This window comes from Triturus cristatus, chromosome 6 (genome assembly GCF_964204655.1).
Source record: "Triturus cristatus chromosome 6, aTriCri1.1, whole genome shotgun sequence".
In the NCBI taxonomy this organism is placed as follows: Eukaryota; Metazoa; Chordata; class Amphibia; order Caudata; family Salamandridae; genus Triturus; species Triturus cristatus.
In genome coordinates this window covers 99,370,165-99,386,182 of record NC_140589.1, presented here as the reverse complement: position 1 = coordinate 99,386,182, position 16,018 = coordinate 99,370,165, and the positions used below count along the sequence as shown (strand labels likewise).

The 16,018-nt window shown below is 43.5% G+C and overlaps 13 non-coding genes across 13 annotated transcripts; all 13 read left to right on the top strand.

Annotated features, from left to right (window-relative positions):
* The first annotated feature begins 289 nt into the window (after positions 1-289).
* TRNAL-UAG (transfer RNA leucine (anticodon UAG)) lies at positions 290-372 on the top strand. The gene has a single exon. It is a non-coding gene; the product is annotated as a tRNA-Leu (tRNA).
* A 901-nt stretch (positions 373-1,273) lies between these two features.
* TRNAL-AAG (transfer RNA leucine (anticodon AAG)) lies at positions 1,274-1,356 on the top strand. Its single transcript has one exon. It is a non-coding gene; the product is annotated as a tRNA-Leu (tRNA).
* A 1,737-nt stretch (positions 1,357-3,093) lies between these two features.
* On the top strand, positions 3,094-3,176 carry TRNAL-CAG (transfer RNA leucine (anticodon CAG)). The gene has a single exon. It is a non-coding gene; the product is annotated as a tRNA-Leu (tRNA).
* Positions 3,177-4,473: 1,297 nt separating this feature from the next.
* Positions 4,474-4,556, top strand: TRNAL-UAG (transfer RNA leucine (anticodon UAG)). Its single transcript has one exon. It is a non-coding gene; the product is annotated as a tRNA-Leu (tRNA).
* Positions 4,557-5,188: 632 nt separating this feature from the next.
* Positions 5,189-5,271, top strand: TRNAL-CAG (transfer RNA leucine (anticodon CAG)). The gene has a single exon. It is a non-coding gene; the product is annotated as a tRNA-Leu (tRNA).
* Positions 5,272-5,457: 186 nt separating this feature from the next.
* On the top strand, positions 5,458-5,540 carry TRNAL-AAG (transfer RNA leucine (anticodon AAG)). The gene has a single exon. It is a non-coding gene; the product is annotated as a tRNA-Leu (tRNA).
* Positions 5,541-6,568: 1,028 nt separating this feature from the next.
* On the top strand, positions 6,569-6,651 carry TRNAL-UAG (transfer RNA leucine (anticodon UAG)). The gene has a single exon. It is a non-coding gene; the product is annotated as a tRNA-Leu (tRNA).
* Positions 6,652-7,283: 632 nt separating this feature from the next.
* Positions 7,284-7,366, top strand: TRNAL-CAG (transfer RNA leucine (anticodon CAG)). Its single transcript has one exon. It is a non-coding gene; the product is annotated as a tRNA-Leu (tRNA).
* Positions 7,367-8,639: 1,273 nt separating this feature from the next.
* TRNAL-UAG (transfer RNA leucine (anticodon UAG)) lies at positions 8,640-8,722 on the top strand. The gene has a single exon. It is a non-coding gene; the product is annotated as a tRNA-Leu (tRNA).
* Positions 8,723-9,623: 901 nt separating this feature from the next.
* Positions 9,624-9,706, top strand: TRNAL-AAG (transfer RNA leucine (anticodon AAG)). The gene has a single exon. It is a non-coding gene; the product is annotated as a tRNA-Leu (tRNA).
* Positions 9,707-11,714: 2,008 nt separating this feature from the next.
* On the top strand, positions 11,715-11,797 carry TRNAL-AAG (transfer RNA leucine (anticodon AAG)). Its single transcript has one exon. It is a non-coding gene; the product is annotated as a tRNA-Leu (tRNA).
* Positions 11,798-14,896: 3,099 nt separating this feature from the next.
* On the top strand, positions 14,897-14,979 carry TRNAL-UAG (transfer RNA leucine (anticodon UAG)). Its single transcript has one exon. It is a non-coding gene; the product is annotated as a tRNA-Leu (tRNA).
* A 901-nt stretch (positions 14,980-15,880) lies between these two features.
* Positions 15,881-15,963, top strand: TRNAL-AAG (transfer RNA leucine (anticodon AAG)). Its single transcript has one exon. It is a non-coding gene; the product is annotated as a tRNA-Leu (tRNA).
* Positions 15,964-16,018: the final 55 nt, after the last annotated feature.

Genomic DNA, 16,018 nt, shown 5'->3' with positions numbered 1-16,018 from the left:
TGCCTTCCTACTTCCTGTGCTGTAGTTGTTTGTGTAGAGAGAGAGGTCGCAGGCAAGGAAATGTTGTGAGTCGGATACAGGACCCTAAATAGCTGGTGAGAGGTATGTGGTGTTCTAAAAGCATGAAAACTGTATACCTGTGAAATAAAGTGCCTTCGTATGTGTTCTTCTGTGTTTATTGTCCTGTGCATAAAGTTGCACCTTGTGTTTGAAGGTTTAAATTATTTCAGGCTTGCATGGAGGTAGACGTTTCTGAGTAACTTTTATTCATTTCTTAAAAGCCTATACTGTCAGGATGGCCGAGAGGTCTAAGGCGCTGTGTTTAGGCCACAGTCTCCTTTGGAGGCGTGGGTTCGAATCCCACTTCTGATATGCCTTTTGGAGATTTAATCTCCTTTATCAGGTTAACATCTGATGGAAGTTGCATCTGTTGGTCTTCACTTGGCACGTTATTCCGTTCTCCTCTTGTCAAGAGAGATGGGGTTTCTCATATATTTAGGTTCTATAACGTCTTGCTGACAAAGCGCAATCCTTACCAAATGAGCATAGGACCCATGTAAGAGGTCATCTGGAATAGTCATGCTCTTGTATGCCCTGGCCAGACGGGCCCTGCAAATTTGGAAGAATGCCATGCATCTGGTAGACAACTGGACTCCAGCACACTTACAGCAATTTCCTTAGGGCTTTGATCAGGGGCTGCTTAAATTTAGATACTCCACCCTATGTTGTGACTTTGAGATCCCTTGTTGAAATTGCTTTAGCCAGCCAAGAGGTGGCTATTGTCTCAATTTCAAAGCAGCTTTGAGCCGTTCAAGTGGCTGGTGAATAGCACTTTCTCTTTGTTCGCCTCAAAGTTCTAAAGAGTTCTCCATAGGTCCTGCTCTGTACAGATTGTTCAAAGATCTGTTGGAAGTGCATATAATAGGATAAATAAATTGAGGGCATTCCTTTTCAGTACCTCACCTGCATGGCTGTTTGGCCTCTGGAAGATGATGGGAAAGCAAGTCAGGATGGCCGAGTGGTCTAAGGCGCTGCGTTCAGGTCGCAGTCTCCTCTGGAGGCGTTGGTTCAAATCCCACTTCTGACAGTCCTGTGTTTACTCTAATTTTTTTCTTGAGAAATATGATCATTTCCCTCGCAGTGGCTTATAGGATTGTCTTCTTGGAAGAGTGCAGTGAGTTTTTTTCTTGCTCTAGCCACTATTGCCCTCAGCTCTGTGGATTTTTTGGTTCCTAATATCTTTCTCACCCTTTAGATGCAAAAGCAGCATGGGGTCAGGATGGCCGAGTGGTCTAAGGCGCTGCGTTAAGGCCGCAGTCTCTCCTGGAGGCGTGGGTTCGAATCCCACTTCTGACAAAACTTGAATTCCATTTTCTCTCTCAGTTCCTTTAGAATCTCAGCTAAAAATTGGCAATGTAAATAATATCTGAATAAGTACCAAACTTCAGTTTCAAATGCATTTGCCCTATTCTATCTTTAACGTTAATGTAATATTCTTCTAGCACTCGTGGTGTTTTATATTTGTTTTGTGGGGTACTTTAAAAATCTTTTTTATGAAAGAAATGGGTTACATTAAGTCTTGTGATGTTTTAGGTTTCCAATAAGGAGGTTTTAAATTTTATGTCACGTCATTTTCAGATGCTTCATTCAAGAGATGTTTCCACTATAGAATGCAGAGCAAGGGCAAAAATACAAGTGATAGAGCGAGTGAGTGAGAGAGAAGGAGTGTTGTGGAAGGAGAGAATGAAACAAAGACAGAGTGAGTGAACGGCAGGGAGGCATAGAAGAGTAGTCTAGTAGTGAAGGAGACCTGCTTTTCCCTGCTCTTGACCTCCCACCCATCCCCAAACAACCACAAACATACCTTCTGTGCAAAGTTGGTATGCAGAATTTCACGCCTCAGCAAGTGAGGGTGAGTCCCAGGCCAGGGGCTAAAGAGCAAAAGAGTGCCTGTGCTCAGACTTTCCCTGCTAGGGATAGTTTATCTGGAACAAGGCCTACTCTCTTGTATCCAGCAAGGATCTAGAAATCCTGCATGAATCTGCAAGGCACATTGGCAGCATAAATTTGCATAAACTGCCCCACCTATTGCCTTCCTACTTCCTGTGCTGTAGTTGTTTGTGTAGAGAGAGAGGTCGCAGGCAAGGAAATGTTGTGAGTTGGATACAGGACCCTAAATAGCTGGTGAGAGGTATGTGGTGTTCTAAAAGCATGAAAACTGTATACCTGTGAAATAAAGTGCTTTCGTATGTGTTCTTCTGTGTTTATTGTCCTGTGCATAAAGTTGCACCTTGTGTTTGAAGGTTTAAATTATTTCAGGCTTGCATGGAGATAGACGTTTCTGAGTAACTTTTATTCATTTCTTAAAAGCCTATAGTGTCAGGATGGCCGAGAGGTCTAAGGCGCTCTGTTTAGGCCACAGTCTCCTTTGGAGGCGTGGGTTCGAATCCCACTTCTGACATGCCTTTTGGAGATTTAATCTCCTTTATCAGGTTAACATCTGATGGAAGTTGCATCTGTTGGTCTTCACTTGGCACGTTATTCCGTTCTCCTCTTGTCAAGAGAGGTGGGGTTTCTCATATATTTAGGTTCTATAACGTCTTGCTGACAAAGCGCAATCCTTACCAAATGAGCATAGGACCCATGTAAGAGGTCATCTGGAAGAGTCATGCTCTTGTATGCCCTGGCCAGACGGGCCCTGCAAATTTGGAAGAATGCCATTCATCTGGTAGACAACTGGACTCCAGCACACTTACAGCAATTTCCTCAGGGCTTTGATCAGGGGCTGCTTAAATTTGCATACTCCACCCTATGTTGTGACTTTGAGATCCTTTGTTGAAATTGCTTTAGCCAGCCAAGAGGTGGCTATTGTCTCAATTTCAAAGCAGTTTTGAGCCGTTCAAGTGGCTGGTGAATAGCACTTTCTCTTTGTTCGCCTCAAAGTTCTAAAGAGTTCTCCATAGGTCCTGCTCTGTACAGATTGTTCAAAGATCTGTTGGAAGTGCATATAATAGGATAAATAAATTGAGGGCATTCCTTTTCAGTACCTCACCTGCATGGCTGTCTGGCCTCTGGAAGATGCTGGGAAAGCAAGTCAGGATGGCCGAGTGGTCTAAGGCGCTGCGTTCAGGTCGCAGTCTCCTCTGGAGGCGTGGGTTCAAATCCCACTTCTGACAGTCCTGTGTTTACTCTAATTATTTTCTTGAGAAATATGATCATTTCCCTCGCAGTGGCTTATAGGATTGTCTTCTTGGAAGAGTGCAGTGAGTTTTTTTCTTGCTCTAGCCACTATTGCCCTCAGCTCTGTGCATTTTTTGGTTCCTAATATCTTTCTCACCCTTTAGATGAAAAAGCAGCATGGGGTCACGATGGCCGAGTGGTCTAAGGCGCTGCGTTAAGGCCGCAGTCTCTCCTGGAGGCGTGGGTTCGAATCCCACTTCTGACAAAACTTGAATTCCATTTTCTCTCTCAGTTCCTTTAGAATCTCAGCTAAAAATTTGCAATGAAAATAATATCTGAATAAGTACCAAACTTCAGTTTCAACTGCAAATGCATTTGCCCTATTCTATCTTTAACGTTAATGTAATATTCTTCTAGCACTCGTGGTGTTTTATATTTGTTTTGTGGGGTACTTTAAAAATCTTTTTTATGAAAGAAATGGGTTACATTAAGTCTTGTGATGTTTTAGGTTTCCAATAAGGAGGTTTTAAATTTTATGTCACGTCATTTTCAGATGCTTCATTCAAGAGATGTTTCCACTATAGAATGCAGAGCAAGGGCAAAAATACAAGTGATAGAGCGAGTGAGTGAGAGAGAAGGAGTGTTGTGGAAGGAGAGAATGAAACAAAGACAGAGTGAGTGAACGGCAGGGAGGCATAGAAGAGTAGTCTAGTAGTGAAGGAGACCTGCTTTTCCCTGCTCTTGACCTCCCACCCATCCCCAAACAACCACAAACATACCTTCTGTGCAAAGTTGGTATGCAGAATTTCACGCCTCAGCAAGTGAGGGTGAGTCCCAGGCCAGGGGCTAAAGAGCAAAAGAGTGCCTGTGCTCAGACTTTCCCTGCTAGGGATAGTTTATCTGGAACAAGGCCTACTCTCTTGTATCCAGCAAGGATCTAGAAATCCTGCATGAATCTGCAAGGCACATTGGTAGCATAAATTTGCATAAACTGCCCCACCTATTGCCTTCCTACTTCCTGTGCTGTAGTTGTTTGTGTAGAGAGAGAGGTCGCAGGCAAGGAAATGTTGTGAGTCGGATACAGGACCCTAAATAGCTGGTGAGAGGTATGTGGTGTTCTAAAAGCATGAAAACTGTATACCTGTGAAATAAAGTGCTTTCGTATGTGTTCTTCTGTGTTTATTGTCCTGTGCATAAAGTTGCACCTTGTGTTTGAAGGTTTAAATTATTTCAGGCTTGCATGGAGGTAGACGTTTCTGAGTAACTTTTATTCATTTCTTAAAAGCCTATACTGTCAGGATGGCCGAGAGGTCTAAGGCGCTGTGTTTAGGCCACAGTCTCCTTTGGAGGCGTGGGTTTGAATCCCACTTCTGACGTTCCTTTTGGAGATTTAATCTCCTTTATCAGGTTAACATCTGATGGAAGTTGCATCTGTTGGTCTTCACTTGGCACGTTATTCCGTTCTCCTCTTGTCAAGAGAGATGGGGTTTCTCATATATTTAGGTTCTATAATGTCTTGCTGACAAAGCGCAATCCTTACCAAATGAGCATAGGACCCATGGAAGAGGTCATCTGGAAGAGTCATGCTCTTGTATGCCCTGGCCAGACGGGCCCTGCAAATTTGGAAGAATGCCATTCATCTGGTAGACAACTGGACTCCAGCACACTTACAGCAATTTCCTCAGGGCTTTGATCAGGGGCTGCTTAAATTTGCATACTCCACCCTATGTTGTGACTTTGAGATCCCTTGTTGAAATTGCTTTAGCCAGCCAAGAGGTGGCTATTGTCTCAATTTCAAAGCAGTTTTGAGCCGTTCAAGTGGCTGGTGAATAGCACTTTCTCTTTGTTCGCCTCAAAGTTCTAAAGAGTTCTCCATAGGTCCTGCTCTGTACAGATTGTTCAAAGATCTGTTGGAAGTGCATATAATAGGATAAATAAATTGAGGGCATTCCTTTTCAGTACCTCACCTGCATGGCTGTCTGGCCTCTGGAAGATGCTGGGAAAGCAAGTCAGGATGGCCGAGTGGTCTAAGGCGCTGCGTTCAGGTCGCAGTCTCCTCTGGAGGCGTGGGTTCAAATCCCACTTCTGACAGTCCTGTGTTTACTCTAATTATTTTCTTGAGAAATATGATCATTTCCCTCGCAGTGGCTTATAGGATTGTCTTCTTGGAAGAGTGCAGTGAGTTTTTTTCTTGCTCTAGCCACTATTGCCCTCAGCTCTGTGCATTTTTTGGTTCCTAATATCTTTCTCACCCTTTAGAAGAAAAAGCAGCATGGGGTCAGGATGGCCGAGTGGTCTAAGGCGCTGCGTTAAGGCCGCAGTCTCTCCTGGAGGCGTGGGTTTGAATCCCACTTCTGACAAAACTTGAATTCCATTTTCTCTCTCAGTTCCTTTAGAATCTCAGCTAAAAATTTGCAATGAAAATAATATCTGAATAAGTACCAAACTTCAGTTTCAACTGCAAATGCATTTGCCCTATTCTATCTTTAACGTTAATGTAATATTCTTCTAGCACTCGTGGTGTTTTATATTTCTTTTGTGGGGTACTTTAAAAATCTTTTTTATGAAAGAAATGGGTTACATTAAGTCTTGTGATGTTTTAGGTTTCCAATAAGGAGGTTTTAAATTTTATGTCACGTCATTTTCAGATGCTTCATTCAAGAGATGTTTCCACTATAGAATGCAGAGCAAGGGCAAAAATACAAGTGATAGAGCGAGTGAGTGAGAGAGAAGGAGTGTTGTGGAAGGAGAGAATGAAACAAAGACAGAGTGAGTGAACGGCAGGGAGGCATAGAAGAGTAGTCTAGTAGTGAAGGAGACCTGCTTTTCCCTGCTCTTGACCTCCCACCCATCCCCAAACAACCACAAACATACCTTCTGTGCAAAGTTGGCATGCAGAATTTCACGCCTCAGCAAGTGAGGGTGAGTCCCAGGCCAGGGGCTAAAGAGCAAAAGAGTGCCTGTGCTCAGACTTTCCCTGCTAGGGATAGTTTATCTGGAACAAGGCCTACTCTCTTGTATCCAGCAAGGATCTAGAAATCCTGCATGAATCTGCAAGGCACATTGGCAGCATAAATTTGCATAAACTGCCCCACCTATTGCCTTCCTACTTCCTGTGCTGTAGTTGTTTGTGTAGAGAGAGAGGTCGCAGGCAAGGAAATGTTGTTAGTCGGATACAGGACCCTAAATAGCTGGTGAGAGGTATGTGGTGTTCTAAAAGCATGAAAACTGTATACCTGTGAAATAAAGTGCTTTCGTATGTGTTCTTCTGTGTTTATTGTCCTGTGCATAAAGTTGCACCTTGTGTTTGAAGGTTTAAATTTTTTCAGGCATGCATTGAGGTAGACGTTTCTGAGTAACTTTTATTCATTTCTTAAAAGCATATACTGTCAGGATGGCCGAGAGGTCTAAGGCGCTGTGTTTAGGCCACAGTCTCCTTTGGAGGCGTGGGTTCGAATCCCACTTCTGACATGCCTTTTGGAGATTTAATCTCCTTTATCAGGTTAACATCTGATGGAAGTTGCATCTGTTGGTCTTCACTTGGCACGTTATTCCGTTCTCCTCTTGTCAAGAGAGATGGGGTTTCTCATATATTTAGGTTCTATAACGTCTTGCTGACAAAGCGCAATCCTTACCAAATGAGCATAGGACCCATGTAAGAGGTCATCTGGAAGAGTCATGCTCTTGTATGCCCTGGCCAGACGGGCCCAGCAAATTTGGAAGAATGCCATTCATCTGGTAGACAACTGGACTCCAGCACACTTACAGCAATTTCCTCAGGGCTTTGATCAGGGGCTGCTTAAATTTGCATACACCACCCTATGTTGTGACTTTGAGATCCCTTGTTGAAATTGCTTTAGCCAGCCAAGAGGTGGCTATTGTCTCAATTTCAAAGCAGCTTTGAGCCGTTCAAGTGGCTGGTGAATAGCACTTTCTCTTTGTTCGCCTCAAAGTTCTAAAGAGTTCTCCATAGGTCCTGCTCTGTACAGATTGTTCAAAGATCTGTTGGAAGTGCATATAATAGGATAAATAAATTGAGGGCATTCCTTTTCAGTACCTCACCTGCATGGCTGTCTGGCCTCTGGAATATGCTGGGAAAGCAAGTCAGGATGGCCGAGTGGTCTAAGGCGCTGCGTTCAGGTCGCAGTCTCCTCTGGAGGCGTGGGTTCAAATCCCACTTCTGACAGTCCTGTGTTTACTCTAATTTTTTTCTTGAGAAATATGATCATTTCCCTCGCAGTGGCTTATAGGATTGTCTTCTTGGAAGAGTGCAGTGAGTTTTTTTCTTGCTCTAGCCACTATTGGCCTAAGCTCTGTGCATTTTTTGGTTCCTAATATCTTTCTCACCCTTTAGATGAAAAAGCAGCATGGGGTCAGGATGGCTGAGTGGTCTAAGACGCTGCGTTAAGGCCGCAGTCTCTCCTGGAGGCGTGGGTTCGAATCCCACTTCTGACAAAACTTGAATTCCATTTTCTCTCTCAGTTCCTTTAGAATCTCAGCTAAAAATTGGCAATGTAAATAATATCTGAATAAGTACCAAACTTCAGTTTCAACTGCAAATGCATTTGCCCTATTCTATCTTTAACGTTAATGTAATATTCTTCTAGCACTCGTGGTGTTTTATATTTCTTTTGTGGGGTACTTTAAAAATCTTTTTTATGAAAGAAATGGGTTACATTAAGTCTTGTGATGTTTTAGGTTTCCAATAAGGAGGTTTTAAATTTTATGTCACGTCATTTTCAGATGCTTCATTCAAGAGATGTTTCCACTATAGAATGCAGAGCAAGGGCAAAAATACAAGTGATAGAGCGAGTGAGTGAGAAGGAGTGTTGTGGAAGGAGAGAATGAAACAAAGACAGAGTGAGTGAACGGCAGGGAGGCATAGAAGAGTAGTCTAGTAGTGAAGGAGACCTGCTTTTCCCTGCTCTTGACCTCCCACCCATCCCCAAACAACCACAAACATACCTTCTGTGCGAAGTTGGTATGCACAATTTCACGCCTCAGCAAGTGAGGGTGAGTCCCAGGCCAGGGGCTAAAGAGCAAAAGAGTGCCTGTGCTCAGACTTTCCCTGCTAGGGATAGTTTATCTGGAACAAGGCCTACTCTCTTGTATCCAGCAAGGATCTGCAAGGTACATTGGCAGCATACATTTGCATAAACTGCCCCACCTATTGATTCCTATTTCCTGTGCTGTAGTTGTTTGTGTAGAGAGAGAGGTCGCAGGCAAGGAAATGTTGTGAGTCGGATACAGGACCCTAAATAGCTGGTGAGAGGTATGTGGTGTTCTAAAAGCATGAAAACTGTATACCTGTGAAATAAAGTGCTTTCGTATGTGTTCTTCTGTGTTTATTGTCCTGTGCATAAAGTTGCACCTTGTGTATGAAGGTTTAAATTATTTCAGGCTTGCATGGAGGTAGACGTTTCTGAGTAACTTTTATTCATTTCTTAAAAGCCTATACTGTCAGGATGGCCGAGAGGTTTATGGCGCTGTGTTTAGGCCACAGTCTCCTTTGGAGGCGTGGGTTCGAATCCCACTTCTGACATGCCTTTTGGAGATTTAATCTCCTTTATCAGGTTAACATCTGATGGAAGTTGCATCTGTTGGTCTTCACCTGGCACGTTATTCCGTTCTCCTCTTGTCAAGAGAGATGGGGTTTCTCATATATTTAGGTTCTATAACGTCTTGCTGACAAAGCGCAATCCTTACCAAATGAGCATAGGACCCATGTAAGAGGTCATCTGGAAGAGTCATGCTCTTGTATGCCCTGCCCAGACGGGCCCAGCAAATTTGGAAGAATGCCTTGCATCTGGTAGACAACTGGACTCCAGCACACTTACAGCAATTTCCTCAGGGCTTTGATCAGGGGCTGCTTAAATTTGCATACTCCACCCTATGTTGTGACTTTGAGATCCCTTGTTGAAATTGCTTTAGCCAGCCAAGAGGTGGCTATTGTCTCAATTTCAAAGCAGCTTTGAGCCGTTCAAGTGGCTGGTGAATAGCACTTTCTCTTTGTTCGCCTCAAAGTTCTAAAGAGTTCTCCATAGGTCCTGCTCTGTACAGATTGTTCAAAGATCTGTTGGAAGTGCATATAATAGGATAAATAAATTGAGGGCATTCCTTTTCAGTACCTCACCTGCATGGCTGTCTGGCCTCTGGAAGATGCTGGGAAAGCAAGTCAGGATGGCCGAGTGGTCTAAGGCGCTGCCTTCAGGTTGCAGTCTCCTCTGGAGGCGGGGGTTCAAATCCCACTTCTGACAGTCCTGTGTTTACTCTAATTTTTTTCTTGAGAAATATGATCATTTCCCTCGCAGTGGCTTATAGGATTGTCTTCTTGGAAGAGTGCAGTGAGTTTTTTTCTTGCTCTAGCCACTATTGCCCTAAGCTCTGTGCATTTTTTGGTTCCTAATATCTTTCTCACCCTTTAGATGCAAAAGCAGCATGGGGTCAGGATGGCCGAGTGGTCTAAGGCGCTGCGTTAAGGCCGCAGTCTCTCCTGGAGGCATGGGTTCAAATCCCACTTCTGACAAAACTTGAATTCCATTTTCTCTCTCAGTTCCTTTAGAATCTCAGCTAAAAATTGGCAATGTAAATAATATCTGAATAAGTACCACACTTCAGTTTCAACTGCAAATGCATTTGCCCTATTCTATCTTTAAAGTTAATGTAATATTCTTCTAGCACTCGTGGTGTTTTATATTTGTTTTGTGGGGTACTTTAAAAATCTTTTTTATGAAAGAAATGGGTTACATTAAGTCTTGTGATGTTTTAGGTTTCCAATAAGGAGGTTTTAAATTTTATGTCACGTCATTTTCAGATGCTTCATTCAAGAGATGTTTCCACTATAGAATGCAGAGCAAGGGCAAAAATACAAGTGATAGAGCGAGTGAGTGAGAAGGAGTGTTGTGGAAGGAGAGAATGAAACAAAGACAGAGTGAGTGAATGGCAGGGAGGCATAGAAGAGGAGTCTAGTAGTGAAGGAGACCTGCTTTTCCCTGCTCTTGACCTCCCACCCATCCCCAAACAACCACAAACATACCTTCTGTGCAAAGTTGGTATGCAGAATTTCACGCCTCAGCAAGTGAGGGTGAGTCCCAGGCCAGGGGCTAAAGAGCAAAAGAGTGCCTGTGCTCAGACTTTCCCTGCTAGGGATAGTTTATCTGGAACAAGGCCTACTCTCTTGTATCCAGCAAGGATCTAGAAATCCTGCATGAATCTGCAAGGCACATTGGCAGCATAAATTTGCATAAACTGCCCCACCTATTGCCTTCCTACTTCCTGTGCTGTAGTTGTTTGTGTAGAGAGAGAGGTCGCAGGCAAGGAAATGTTGTGAGTCGGATACAGGACCCTAAATAGCTGGTGAGAGGTATGTGGTGTTCTAAAAGCATGAAAACTGTATACCTGTGAAATAAAGTGCTTTCGTATGTGTTCTTCTGTGTTTATTGTCCTGTGCATAAAGTTGCACCTTGTGTTTGAAGGTTTAAATTATTTCAGGCTTGCATGGAGGTAGACGTTTCTGAGTAACTTTTATTCATTTCTTAAAAGCCTATACTGTCAGGATGGCCGAGAGGTCTAAGGTGCTGTGTTTAGGCCACAGTCTCCTTTGGAGGCGTGGGTTTGAATCCCACTTCTGACATTCCTTTTGGAGATTTAATCTCCTTTATCAGGTTAACATCTGATGGAAGTTGCATCTGTTGGTCTTCACTTGGCACGTTATTCCGTTCTCCTCTTGTCAAGAGAGATGGGGTTTCTCATATATTTAGGTTCTATAATGTCTTGCTGACAAAGCGCAATCCTTACCAAATGAGCATAGGACCCATGTAAGAGGTCATCTGGAAGAGTCATGCTCTTGTATGCCCTGGCCAGACGGGCCCTGCAAATTTGGAAGAATGCCATTCATCTGGTAGACAACTGGACTCCAGCACACTTACAGCAATTTCCTCAGGGCTTTGATCAGGGGCTGCTTAAATTTGCATACTCCACCCTATGTTGTGACTTTGAGATCCCTTGTTGAAATTGCTTTAGCCAGCCAAGAGGTGGCTATTGTCTCAATTTCAAAGCAGTTTTGAGCCGTTCAAGTGGCTGGTGAATAGCACTTTCTCTTTGTTCGGCTCAAAGTTCTAAAGAGTTCTCCATAGGTCCTGCTCTGTACAGATTGTTCAAAGATCTGTTGGAAGTGCATATAATAGGATAAATAAATTGAGGGCATTCCTTTTCAGTACCTCACCTGCATGGCTGTCTGGCCTCTGGAAGATGCTGGGAAAGCAAGTCAGGATGGCCGAGTGGTCTAAGGTGCTGCGTTCAGGTCGCAGTCTCCTCTGGAGGCGTGGGTTCAAATCCCACTTGTGACAGTCCTGTGTTTACTCTAATTATTTTCTTGAGAAATATGATCATTTCCCTCGCAGTGGCTTATAGGATTGTCTTCTTGGAAGAGTGCAGTGAGTTTTTTTCTTGCTCTAGCCACTATTGCCCTCAGCTCTGTGCATTTTTTGGTTCCTAATATCTTTCTCACCCTTTAGATGAAAAAGCAGCATGGGGTCAGGATGGCCGAGTGGTCTAAGGCGCTGCGTTAAGGCCGCAGTCTCTCCTGGAGGCGTGGGTTCGAATCCCACTTCTGACAAAACTTGAATTCCATTTTCTCTCTCAGTTCCTTTAGAATCTCAGCTAAAAATTTGCAATGAAAATAATATCTGAATAAGTACCAAACTTCAGTTTCAACTGCAAATGCATTTGCCCTATTCTATCTTTAACGTTAATGTAATATTCTTCTAGCACTCGTGGTGTTTTATATTTCTTTTGTGGGGTACTTTAAAAATCTTTTTTATGAAAGAAATGGGTTACATTAAGTCTTGTGATGTTTTAGGTTTCCAATAAGGAGGTTTTAAATTTTATGTCACGTCATTTTCAGATGCTTCATTCAAGAGATGTTTCCACTATAGAATGCAGAGCAAGGGCAAAAATACAAGTGATAGAGCGAGTGAGTGAGAGAGAAGGAGTGTTGTGGAAGGAGAGAATGAAACAAAGACAGAGTGAGTGAACGGCAGGGAGGCATAGAAGAGTAGTCTAGTAGTGAAGGAGACCTGCTTTTCCCTGCTCTTGACCTCCCACCCATCCCCAAACAACAACAAACATACCTTCTGTGCAAAGTTGGTATGCAGAATTTCACGCCTCAGCAAGTGAGGGTGAGTCCCAGGCCAGGGGCTAAAGAGCAAAAGAGTGCCTGTGCTCAGACTTTCCCTGCTAGGGATAGTTTATCTGGAACAAGGCCTACTCTCTTGTATCCAGCAAGGATCTAGAAATCCTGCATGAATCTGCAAGGCACATTGGCAGCATAAATTTGCATAAACTGCCCCACCTATTGCCTTCCTACTTCCTGTGCTGTAGTTGTTTGTGTAGAGAGAGAGGTCGCAGGCAAGGAAATGTTGTTAGTCGGATACAGGACCCTAAATAGCTGGTGAGAGGTATGTGGTGTTCTAAAAGCATGAAAACTGTATACCTGTGAAATAAAGTGCTTTCGTATGTGTTCTTCTGTGTTTATTGTCCTGTGCATAAAGTTGCACCTTGTGTTTGAAGGTTTAAATTTTTTCAGGCATGCATTGAGGTAGACGTTTCTGAGTAACTTTTATTCATTTCTTAAAAGCATATACTGTCAGGATGGCCGAGAGGTCTAAGGCGCTGTGTTTAGGCCACAGTCTCTTTTGGAGGCGTGGGTTCGAATTCCACTTCTGACATGCCTTTTGGAGATTTAATCTCCTTTATCAGGTTAACATCTGATGGAAGTTGCATCTGTTGGTCTTCACTTGGCACGTTATTCCGTTCTCCTCTTGTCAAGAGAGATGGGGTTTCTCATATATTTAGGTTCTATAACGTCTTGCTGACAAAGCGCAATCCTTACCAAATGAGCATAGGACCCATGTAAGAGGTCATCTGGAAGAGTCATGCTCTTGTATGCCCTGGCCAGACGGGCCCAGCAAATTTGGAAGAATGCCATTCATCTGGTAGACAACTGGACTCCAGCACACTTACAGCAATTTCCTCAGGGCTTTGATCAGGGGCTGCTTAAATTTGCATACTCCACCCTATGTTTTGACTTTGAGATCCCTTGTTGAAATTGCTTTAGCCAGCCAAGAGGTGGCTATTGTCTCAATTTCAAAGCAGCTTTGAGCCGTTCAAGTGGCTGGTGAATAGCACTTTCTCTTTGTTCGCCTCAAAGTTCTAAAGAGTTCTCCATAGGTCCTGCTCTGTACAGATTGTTCAAAGATCTGTTGGAAGTGCATATAATAGGATAAATAAATTGAGGGCATTCCTTTTCAGTACCTCACCTGCATGGCTGTCTGGCCTCTGGAATATGCTGGGAAAGCAAGTCAGGATGGCCGAGTGGTCTAAGGCGCTGCCTTCAGGTCGCAGTCTCCTCTGGAGGCGGGGGTTCAAATCCCACTTCTGACAGTCCTGTGTTTACTCTAATTTTTTTCTTGAGAAATATGATCATTTCCCTCGCAGTGGCTTATAGGATTGTCTTCTTGGAAGAGTGCAGTGAGTTTTTTTCTTGCTCTAGCCACTATTGGCCTAAGCTCTGTGCATTTTTTGGTTCCCAATATCTTTCTCACCCTTTAGATGAAAAAGCAGCATGGGGTCAGGATGGCTGAGTGGTCTAAGGCGCTGCGTTAAGGCCGCAGTCTCTCCTGGAGGCGTCTGTTCAAATCCCACTTCTGACAAAACTTGAATTCCATTTTCTCTCTCAGTTCCTTTAGAATCTCAGCTAAAAATTGGCAATGTAAATAATATCTGAATAAGTACCAAACTTCAGTTTCAACTGCAAATGCATTTGCCCTATTCTATCTTTAACGTTAATGTAATATTCTTCTAGCACTCGTGGTGTTTTATATTTCTTTTGTGGGGTACTTTAAAAATCTTTTTTATGAAAGAAATGGGTTACATTAAGTCTTGTGATGTTTTAGGTTTCTAATAAGGAGGTTTTAAATTTTATGTCACGTCATTTTCAGATGCTTCATTCAAGAGATGTTTCCACTATAGAATGCAGAGCAAGGGCAAAAATACAAGTGATAGAGCGAGTGAGTGAGAAGGAGTGTTGTGGAAGGAGAGAATGAAACAAAGACAGAGTGAGTGAACGGCAGGGAGGCATAGAAGAGTAGTCTAGTAGTGAAGGAGACCTGCTTTTCCCTGCTCTTGACCTCCCGCCCATCCCCAAACAACCACAAACATACCTTCTGTGCAAAGTTGGTATGCAGAATTTCACGCCTCAGCAAGTGAGGGTGAGTCCCAGGCCAGGGGCTAAAGAGCAAAAGAGTGCCTGTGCTCAGACTTTCCCTGCTAGGGATAGTTTATCTGGAACAAGGCCTACTCTCTTGTATCCAGCAAGGATCTGCAAGGTACATTGGCAGCATACATTTGCATAAACTGCCCCACCTATTGATTCCTACTTCCTGTGCTGTAGTTGTTTGTGTAGAGAGAGAGGTCGCAGGCAAGGAAATGTTGTGAGTCGGATACAGGACCCTAAATAGCTGGTGAGAGGTATGTGGTGTTCTAAAAGCATGAAAACTGTATACCTGTGAAATAAAGTGCTTTCGTATGTGTTCTTCTGTGTTTATTGTCCTGTGCATAAAGTTGCACCTTGTGTTTGAAGGTTTAAATTATTTCAGGCTTGCATGGAGGTAGACGTTTCTGAGTAACTTTTATTCATTTCTTAAAAGCCTATACTGTCAGGATGGCCGAGAGGTTTATGGCGCTGTGTTTAGGCCACAGTCTCCTTTGGAGGCGTGGGTTCGAATCCCACTTCTGACATGCCTTTTGGAGATTTAATCTCCTTTATCAGGTTAACATCTGATGGAAGTTGCATCTGTTGGTCTTCACCTGGCACGTTATTCCGTTCTCCTCTTGTCAAGAGAGATGGGGTTTCTCATATATTTAGGTTCTATAACGTCTTGCTGACAAAGCGCAATCCTTACCAAATGAGCATAGGACCCATGTAAGAGGTCATCTGGAAGAGTCATGCTCTTGTATGCCCTGCCCACACGGGCCCAGCAAATTTGGAAGAATGCCTTGCATCTGGTAGACAACTGGACTCCAGCACACTTACAGCAATTTCCTCAGGGCTTTGATCAGGGGCTGCTTAAATTTGCATACTCCACCCTATGTTGTGACTTTGAGATCCCTTGTTGAAATTGCTTTAGCCAGCCAAGAGGTGGCTATTGTCTCAATTTCAAAGCAGCTTTGAGCCGTTCAAGTGGCTGGTGAATAGCACTTTCTCTTTGTTCGCCTCAAAGTTCTAAAGAGTTCTCCATAGGTCCTGCTCTGTACAGATTGTTCAAAGATCTGTTGGAAGTGCATATAATAGGATAAATAAATTGAGGGCATTCCTTTTCAGTACCTCACCTGCATGGCTGTCTGGCCTCTGGAAGATGCTCGGAAAGCAAGTCAGGATGGCCGAGTGGTCTAAGGCGCTGCCTTCAGGTTGCAGTCTCCTCTGGAGGCGGGGGTTCAAATCCCACTTCTGACAGTCCTGTGTTTACTCTAATTTTTTTCTTGAGAAATATGATCATTTCCCTCGCAGTGGCTTATAGGATTGTCTTCTTGGAAGAGTGCAGTGAGTTTTTTTCTTGCTCTAGCCACTATTGGCCTAAGCTCTGTGCATTTTTTGGTTCCTAATATCTTTCTCACCCTTTAGATGAAAAAGCAGCATGGGGTCAGGATGGCCGAGTGGTCTAAGGCGCTGCGTTAAGGCCGCAGTCTCTACTGGAGGCGTGGGTTCGAATCCCACTTCTGACAAAACTTGAATTCCATTTTCTCTCTCAGTTCCTTTAGAATCTCAGCTAAAAATTGG